We start from the raw sequence: 10,326 nt of genomic DNA, 5'->3' as shown, positions 1-10,326 counted from the left end.
CATTTTGGTGGAGTAGAAGGCATTTTGTTTCACACACCGACATCCTACTCAGTCCGAGAGGATCAAAAGGCCCTCTTAGACAAACCAACTGATATTCCAAATCCTTGGTTAACAAGGTTAATTAGGAGAGAGGCACAATATTGCTCCTAGATGTCAATTCCAAAGCGTATATTCTAGGTGCCTGTCTATTTAGTGGAGAGATAAAGACAGAAACTCAGGGGATTTAGTAGAACAAAAAGCCTTGGGGGGCACAGCCAGTACCTACCACATCCTCACAGCATTCCTAGCAATTATTTCTAACGGAAGTGCATCTTCAGACTATGACCTGGGCCTGAGCTTCGACTGTGGTTTTACAATACTCACAAACTTTTCTAAACAAATTCAGAGTTACTTAGGGTACTCATAGGAGAAGAGAGCACATTAAATTGGAAGATTCTAGTGTGTAATAAGTAACGGGGATTTAGAGCCACTGGCAAGAAATGCTCTCTGCCTGCATTTCTTACCAGTTTCCATTTGAAATTTAATTCCAATAAAGACTTGATCAAGAGCCCAACACCTAAGCAAACCTAAGGAAATCAAGGACTGCCCCTTTGTTCAGCATCCTACAGGCACAGGACTGCTCCAAACTGCAAAGACCTCCTGGTGGCAAAAGAGGGAAAGAGTTTGGCTGGGTCAAGTTGTGTGGTCATGCTCCTTTTCCTTTTTTTTTAATTAAAAAAAAAAAAAACTTGGTTTGGTTTTACATTTTGATGCCAGACTAGGAAAAGAAACCCAGGCCCCAGATGGCCTTTCCTACAAACGCTGAGATGTTCAGACTTTATCAAAGGAAATGATGTAGAATCTCAGGCAGAATGAATTGGGAATGCTTGGAAAACCCTAATTCCAACCTTGGAGATAACCACTTGGAGAACCACAATCCAGAATATGGGCCACGAACAAAGACTGGGAGGGGAGGCAAGAAATCTCAGGTAGAGCGGTTGCATGGCGAGATCACGCAGCAGACCAGGTACCTGAGACACTGCAAGACTGGTGACCTGTCCAGTGGATCCCCGCAGCCCCAGCCCACTTGCCTTCCAAGCTGCTGAACGGCTTCCCCTCTGCTGCCAGCAAGCTGGCTCAACCAGGCCACAAAGGAGTGCTCGGGGCCTCATTTTGGTTCAAGTAGCCGAAACGCAATATACCAGAAATGAGTTGGCTTTTGCATAGGGACTTTTTCATTTACAAGCTTGCCATTCCAAAGCTGTGAAAATATCCAAATCAAGGCATCAACAAGATGATACTTTTCTCCCCAAAGACTGGCTACTAGCGATCCACAGTTCCTCTGCCACCCTCCAGGCATGTGGTGATGTCTGCTGGCCGCCTCCTTCTCTCCCAGGTTTCATGCTTCCAGCTACTGGCTTCAGTGGCTTCCTCTGTTTCTGCAGCTTCTGTGTTTTCTTTGTCCTCCCTCAGCTTCTTCATGTGCTTCTCTGAATTTCATCTCTTATAAAAGACTCCGGTAAGGAGATTAAGACCCACCTGAACTGAAATAACCTAATCAGAAGTTCCCGCCGACAATAGGTCCACACCTGCAGGAATGGATTAGCTCTAAGAACATGATCTTTTCTGGGCTATTTAACAGCTTCAAACCATCATAGGCCTGGGTCCCCTTTTTTTCCCTAAGCTTGCTATCAAATCAGAAACCAAACCAATGACAAGTGCACCAGCCATTGGGGGCCACCCCTTGGGGAAGCTGTGAGGTGGTGGAGAAAGCTCTGGCATCCATGAACAGATCAAATGTGCACGCCTGGACACTCTTCTTGTGTATCAACACTCGCAGAAGCAGTGATGACAGAGGTGCATGAGACAGCACATCTCAATGCCACTGACTGTTGTTCTCCTACGTTTGCCTCATATCTGTCTTTACCACTGGATTCCATGAAGGCTAGTAGGGTAGGGAAGTTGCCCTGGCCCTCCCGACGAGCTCAAGTTCCCATTCCCCAAGATAGCCTCCCAGACCTCTCTTCTCAAGCCCACCACAGTACTGTCACCTGCTTTCCCAACAGTGACCCTGGAGATTAAGGCTGAAGGTACAAGCTCCCGCAGCTCCCTAAACCAGAACCTTCTCAGGTACTCCTGTCCATACTCCTACCTCTCCTCGGCCACGGAGGAAGCCATTTCCGGCTCCCAGCTGTCCCTTCTGCCTGTGCTCTCCATTTTCAGTGCCTCCCAGGGCGCCATCAGGGGTCCCAGCCCCTGTCCACAAGCTTCCCCCTTGCATCCTATAAACCTACCAAGGGTGATGCCAGATTTAAAAGTAATGCAAGTAGATAAATCTGCAAAGCCCTCCCTCCCATGACTCTCCTCGACATTATATCTCTGAAGGTGCAGGCTCCAGCGAGTCATCCATCCTCTCATCTGGCAGGTGCCCTTAAGTTCCCCAGGCTTCAGCGACCTTTGTGAAGAGATCATCCCTTATCTTCTTTCACTCCTCACAGCTGACACCATGAACCTCTCTGCCTTTGGTCTCAGTGACACTTCTGCTCACTCCTTCAGGTGTTTCCATTCCTCAAGCTGCTCTCCTTGGAGCTCTCACTTGGTAGATTCTGCTTGGAGGCTCTGAACCATATCCATGGCCCCTTTTCCTCTGCTCCCTGCAAGCCACCCCAGCCACAAGCCGAGATGTGCTGCCCTGCTTTTGCTTTTCATCTCTCACCACCCCCAGACAGTGAGGAACCAAGCCATTCTCTTCTGCCTCTCCAACATCTCTATCACCTTTCCCTTACCGTCTCCACCGCTGCTGCTTTTAGCTCAGGCTCTTCCATTTATTCTCTGCCCCTGCAGTCGTTTCCCAGCTGGTCTTTCTGCACTGAGTCCTGCTCATTCTATTAGCCTTGAACTAGCTGGGTTAACCAAAAACCCCACTGGAACAGTGGCTTACAGAAAGTAGAGTGTATTTCTTACCCATATTTATCATCTAGAGGCAGCTTGCTGTTGAGGGCTATTGTTCCCCAGTTTCAGGAACCCAAGCTTATTCTGGGTATCTGTTCAGCCTTTCAGGGCTTATGTTCTGAACATGACTGATGACTACCGTCTGTGGTGACCACCAAAACCTCAGCCGTTACGCCCACATTCCAGCCTGCAAGAATCCAGAGGGCAGAAGGCACGTCACTCCCTTCAAGGACAGTCCGTGAACATTGCACACCCTGCATACACTACATCCTATTGGCCAGAAATAGCTACATGGCCACACTGACCTCAGAGAATGCTGAGAAATAGGGTCTTTATATTGCACTGCCATGAGCCAGCTGAAGCGTCAGAGTTCTGTTACTGGGGCAAAGGATAAGAGCAGATATTGGAAACATACAGTTTCTGCCACAGTCTGCCTCTTTAACCACAGAAATATCAGTGTCCACTCTTCTTACGTAGGAGAACCCTCTCCACTTCAAAGCCTGTCCAGTAAATGCCTGCAGCTCCAAGTCCAGAATTTAGGGGTGTGGTCCAGGTGAGGCTCTTTGTGACCCAGGGACCACAAAACTAAGAGTTATTTACCCCATCACACTCAGTATACAATGCTGCATGGGGAATAAGATAGCTGTGATTAGGAAGATAGAAGAAGAGAGAACTCTCCATTCAAAAGAAGGGACAGTCAGAAACTCTGCAATAGCCTGTAGCAATGATCAAATCCAGCTGGTCAGAACTGGCATGGATCCCCCATCTTGGGTGGCAGGCAGTGCCTGGTTCTCTGCCAGGTGCCCCCTTGCCCACCATCCCCCACTGCCCTGGAGAGCTCTTTGATGTTTAGTTTTTTCCAAGATCACATCTGAGATAAGCTTTGCAGACTGTACCCTTCCAAGATCTTCACAGATTATATAGTCTCAAACTAGAGGTGTGAGGAATTACAGACTGTTTCAGGCCTGGCCTCTGTTTTCTTTGGCAAGTAAGTCCCTTGATGACTAAGTATATGTCTGGTAGATTTGTTTTATCCAGCTCCTTGGTCATTTAAACCACTATCAAAGAATCTTGCCTAGGTTAACTTTTAAGCTAAGCAACTGCCCCTTTCTGGTTTCTCTCTCTCTCTCTCTCTCTCTCTCTCTCTCTCTCTCTCTCTCTCTCTCTCTCTCTCTCTCTCTCTCTCTCTCATACTCTCTCTCTCTCATACTCTCTCTCCCAATTTAATGAAGACTGCCCTGGGGACATCTGAGCAAAGGTTTAGGGGAAAGCCAAACTCTTCATTTGCTTTCAGCTGCTGCACTGGGTCCAATGTCTTGCAGACAATCCTTAATGCAGGGTTCTTAAAAAGGTCTAGGACCATGTTCTTCCTTCTTCTAAGGCTATCACCTCAAATCCACACTTTTGAGTGCTTCCATTCAGGTGCCAAGGGTATGGTATGGAGGGTGTGGTTTCCTGGAGTTTGACTTTTAAGCTGCCTCTCCTGCCTAACCTTGTTCTCATCTTGGCTGCATTAAAAGGTGCCCTAGACCCATCTGTGGAGCTCCAGAAACCCCACTGTTTCTCTAGTTGCTTTCACCTGTGGGAAGCCTGAGAGAAAGTGGGAGGAATCAGTAGCATTTTATGCTAGAGAGACATGAGGCTCAGAATAGTGAATGACCTTCAGGTTGAAGATGGGACTTGAGAGGAGACAGATCTCTGCCTTGTGGGATCCCCAAGGGAGAAGGGGGAAAAAATTGCAGTGCTAATGGAGTTGTATTCCATAGGCTCATCTTGGTGAGACTTTGCTTAAAGCAGTGAAAGCATCCAGCCCGCATGGACATTCTGCATTCATCTTACCATTTCCCCTAATGCAACAGTCTTTTTCAGCATGCAGTGTATCTTCCAAGGTAGAGTAGGATCAATTTGAACCAAATATTTCCTTTGCAAAACAAGTATCACCAGGTTTCCAGTCTGTAAGAATCTGAGCCCTTACCATCTGCCATGTGAGAGCTCACACTTAGTTATACCACATCTGAATTTCACTTAAGTGTGGCACCCCTCTATAAGACACTGTTGAAATTGAGTGCAGCTGTAACAGTGATCCTAAGTAACAGTGACTGAAGAAATATAAAAGTATATTCTATCATGTAGAAGTCCAGAGCTGGGGACACATCTTTTATAGCATCTCTGCTTAGTGACATCCCGGGAACACAGGCTCCTGGCTGCCCCTCATGCTCCCATCCCAAGAGCATGGTTGTCATCATTCTGGGCAAATGGCAGCCACCGTGTTCACCTTCCAGGCATCAGAGTGTAGGAAGGGATAAAGGCAAAGGGGACAAAGGCACCCATTTGCCTTTGAAGGCTATTTCTAGAAGCTTCCACGCAACACTCCCCTCAAATAGTATCAGCCAGATGCAATGGAGACTGGGGATTGTAGTTTTCATTAGAGCAGCCAGGACCCCATCTAATAACTGTGGAGGTGTCTAAGAGTGGGAAAATGGGCATTAGGAATCTTGATCACAGGCTCTTTCAAGTCACAGACTTGGATTCAAATGAGGAGAGGTATAGGAACAGTGTTTGTATATGCTATTGAAATTAAGTTGGTATCAAATCAAATGTAATTGTTAGAGGTTTGGGATATTAAATTTAAGCCACATGGTTACCACAAAAACAATATCTGAAAAATATAAAAAAAAGAAATGATACAACACACACACACACACACACACACACAAATAAATATGAAAATAGGCATCAACAGAAGAAATGAGGGACAAAAAAGATATGACTTGCAAAGACCAAACAGCAAAATGGCAGAATAAAGTCCTGCATTATCAATAGTTACTTTGTCAATGGATTAAACACTCAAATCAAAAGGCAAAGATTGGCAAAATTCGTATAAAGCATGATCCAACTATACTCTATTTACAAGAGATACACTTTAAATTCAAAGACACAAATAGATTGAAAGTTAAAGGTGGAAAAGATATATATACCATGCAAGCAGCAACAAATATAAAGAGCTAGGGCAGCTATACTGATATTAGACTTTAAGTCCAAGAAACTGTTATGAGACAAAGAAGGTCACACTATACTGATAAAGGAGTCAATTCAACAGGAAGACATAATAGCTATAAATATATGCAGCTAACAGCAGAGCCCCCAAAATATGTGAAGCAAATAATGACAGATTTGAGGGGAACAATAGACTGTCCTATATTAACAGGAGACTTCAATACACCACTTTCAATAATGGACAGAACATCTAGCCAGAGGACTAATAAGGAAATAGAAAAAGAGCTATACTCTAACTTAACTAGACCTAAAAGACATATGTAGAACACTTCAACCAACAACAGCAGAATACACATTCTTTTATAGAGCACATGGGTCATTGTTCAGGATAGACCATATGTTATAGGTCACAAAACAAGTCTCAATAAACTTTAAAATATTGAAATCATAAAATTATCTGCTCCAACCCAAAGAAATGAAGCTAAAAATTGATAACAGGGAGAATGAAAAATTCACAAATATGTGGAAATTAAATAAGGTGCTTTAAACAACCAATGGTTCAAAGAAGACATAAGGGAAATTAGAAAATATCTTGAGGAAAATGAAAACAAAAATATAACATACGAAACTTATGGGCTGCAGCACAAAGGGTGGGGCAAGATGGTGGAGTGATGAGGTGTGGGTTTTAGTTACTCCTCTGGGGCAGGTGGTAGATAGCCAGGAACTGTGTGGAATGGACACCTCAGGGAAATCTGAGTTCGGACATGCATCATACAACAGTCTCAAGTGTTTGTAGTAGCTGAGATCAACAAAATCTGTAAGTTCTTGCATCCAGGGGGCCTGCTCCCCTCCCTGCCAGGCACAACGGACTGTTCTGCAGCTGGTTTCCTGAGGGAGGAGGGGCCATCGGTGCTGGGAACCAGGAGGGAGGCTCAATCCAGCCCCAGTTGCAGAACTGATTAACAATCTCAGACTGCTGAACAAAAACTCCACCCATGGATAAACGGAGACCAGACACTGAAGAATCTGGGAGCGGTCAGCCCAGCAGAGAGGAGATAGGGCTAGCAAAAACAGCAAACAAAAACAAACAACAACAACAACAAAAAAAGAGACTTTTGGAGTTGGGGGTGAACATAATACGGAGAAAGGCTGGACTCAAACAGAATCAGGCACATATGCAAACCTAGGAGGCCAGTGCCCTTCTCTAAAAAGCCATTTTTTTTTTCTGGATTCTTGATTGTTCCTCAGTTGTTCTCCAACTCCTTGTCTTTTTGCATTGCCGTAGCCCATCAGAACTGCAAGGATGGAATTAAAGTGCTTTTTTTCTCTTTTTACTTTTTTCTTTTTTTTATCTTTTTCTCTCTCTGTTTTTTTTAAATAACTATTCTAAGTAGCCCATTACAGAAAGCCTCAAAGACTTGCAATTTGGGCCCAGGCAAGAGCAGAGCTAAGATAGCTCTGAGAGAGAAAGCAATAAGTCTAGTGGGGGAGACAATTCCCTAAAGGGCCTAACTTCCCCAAAGGAAAGGGGAGAATGATCCAGTTTGAGTGGCAGCCCTCCTTCAGGGAACTCAGACCCCATGGGCTGGAATTCAGAAACCACCTTCAGTCAGCCACACCCCCAACAGGGTCAGGGTGACCGGGAGAAATAAAGGCTCCACGCCACCTTACACTGGTGGGAGAGCTGCGGGCTGGCAAGCACCACCTGCTGGACAGGATAGGAAAAGCACAGAATCTAAAGGCCTCACAGGAGGGTCTGATTCTCAAAGGAACTCCATGCGCTCCTCCTGAGACCTGGGCCTCTCTGGACTCAGAAAACCTGACTGGGGTTGACCATATCTGAGGAGACCCTCACAGAAAAATGCTACGTAGAGTCAGGGCAGGAAAAAGAAAAGAGATGAAAAACTCTGATCAACTAAATAGAACCTAAGTTAGAGGTCTTGAATAAGCTGAACTGAACACCAAAGGCTAGAGAACAAAACCAACCATCAAGAAAATCCTGGGCAAAAGAGTGAAAATGAGCTCCAGAATAAAATAATCAAGAAAGTCAGGTGCCTAGACAGCTTAAAAAAATGAGCCATTCTAGGCAACACGAAAATACGGACCAGCCAAAGGAACAAACTAGTAGTTAAACTGAGATACAGGAGTTGAGGCAACTAATGCTAAATCAATTCAATGAGCTGAATGAAGAACTAAATAAAGATGTTCAAACAAATCTCTTAAATCAATTCAAAAATCAAGTCAATGAACTGAGGGAAGATACAGCAAAAGAGATGAAGGATATAAGGAAGACACTGGATGGCCATAAAGAGGAATTCATAAACTTGAAAAAACAAATGGCAGAACTTATGGGAATGAAGGGCATAATAGAGGAGATGAAAAAGACAATGGAGGGATACAACAGTAGATTTGAACAGGCAGAAGTAAGGACCAGTGAATTGGAAGACAAAACATTTGAATTCATACACACAAAAGAACAGGTGGTGAAAAGAATGGAAAAATATGAGCAAACACTGAGAGAGTTTGTGAATAAGAGACCAGCACTACAAGAAATACTAAAGGGAATGCTGCAGGCTGATAGGGAAAGACAGGAGAGAGAAGTTTGGAGAAGAGTGTAGAAATGAAGATTATCAGGAAGGGTAAAAGGAGAGAGATGAAAAAATAAGACATGACATATAAAATCGAAAAGACAAAACAGTAGAAGAAAGTATTGCCCTTACAGTAATAACACTGAATAATGGATTAAACTCCCTGATAAAAAGACACAGACTGGCAGAATGGATTAAAAAACAGGACCCATCTATATGCTGTCAACAAGAAACTCACTTTAGACACAAGGAAAAAGATAGGCTGAAAGCGAAAGACTGGAGAAAGATATTTTGTGCAAACAGCAACCAGAAAAAAGTGGGAGTAGCTATATTAATATCAGACAAAGTAGACTCCAAAAGTAAAACAATTAAAAGATACAAAGAAGGAAACTATATATTAATTAAAGGGTCAGTTCATCAAGAAAATATAACAATCATAAATATTTATTCACCAAGCCAGAGTGCCCCAAAATTCATGAGGCAAACACTGAGAACACTGAAAGAAGTAAATACCTCTACAATAATAGTTGGAGATTTCAATACACCACTCTCATCAATGGATAGAACATCTAGACAGAGGATCAATAAGGAAATAGAGATTTAAATTGTATGATAAATGAACTAGACTTGACAGTCATTTATAGAACACTACACCCCACAACAGCAGGATACACATTTTTCTCAAGTGCTCAGGGATGCAGCACAGGCAGTTCTGAAAGGGAAATTTATACCTCTAAATGCTAATGTTAAAAAAGAACAAAGATCTCAAATCAGAGACCTGGCCTCAAAACTCCAGAAAAAGAAGAGCAAACTATGCACAAAGTGAGCAAAGGGAAAGAAATTAACAAAGATCACTGCAGAGATAAATGAAATACAGAACTTGAAAAAAATAGAATAAATGAAACCAAAATTTAGTTCTTTGTAAAGATCAATCAAATTAACAAACTTTTAGCTAGACTAAAAAGAAAAGAGAAAGAGGATGCAAAAACCCAAAATCAGAGATAGTGACATTACTATCAATACCATGGAAATAAGAAGGACTACAAGGGGATACTACGAACAACTGTACACCAACAATTTAGATAACCAAGAAGAAATTGACAAATTCCTAGAAAAACACGAACTACCTACACTGACTCAAGAAGAAACAGATCTCAATAGCAAGTAAAAAGATTGAATCAGTAGCCAAAAACCTCCCAACAAAGAAGAGCCCAGTACCTGATGACTTCTTTGGTGAATTTTACCAAACATTTCAAGAGTACTTAGCAACAATCCTGCTCAAACACTTCAAAAATTGAACAGGAGGGAAGACTTCCTCAGTCATTCAATGAGACCAAAGTCACCCTAATACCAAAGCCAGAAAATTACACAAGAAAAGAAAATTACAGAATAATATCCTTTATGAATTTAGGTGGAAAATTCCTCAACAAAATACTAGCAAACCAAATCCAACAGCACGTTAAAAGTATTATACACCGTGATCAATTGGGATTTATCCCAGGTATGCAAGGGTGATCAACATAAGAAAATCAATTACTGTAATATACCCTATTAATAGTATGAAGGAAAAAAGCATGTAATCATCTCAATTGATGAAGAAAAGGTATTTGACAAAATGCAGCACCGCTTCGTAATAAAACCACTTGGAAAACTAGAATAGAAGGAAACTTCCTAGACGTGCTAAATGGAATATAAGAAAAACCCATTTTTAACATCATACTCAGTGGTGAAAGACTAAAAGCTTTCTCTCTAAGATCAGGAAAAAGATGAGGATTCCACTGTCACCACTGTTATTAAACATTGTGCTAGA

This window comes from Choloepus didactylus, chromosome 14 (genome assembly GCF_015220235.1).
Source record: "Choloepus didactylus isolate mChoDid1 chromosome 14, mChoDid1.pri, whole genome shotgun sequence".
Lineage (NCBI taxonomy): Eukaryota > Metazoa > Chordata > Mammalia > Pilosa > Megalonychidae > Choloepus > Choloepus didactylus.
The sequence above is the reverse complement of the archived record's forward strand: the minus strand, read 5'-3'. Positions refer to the sequence as shown.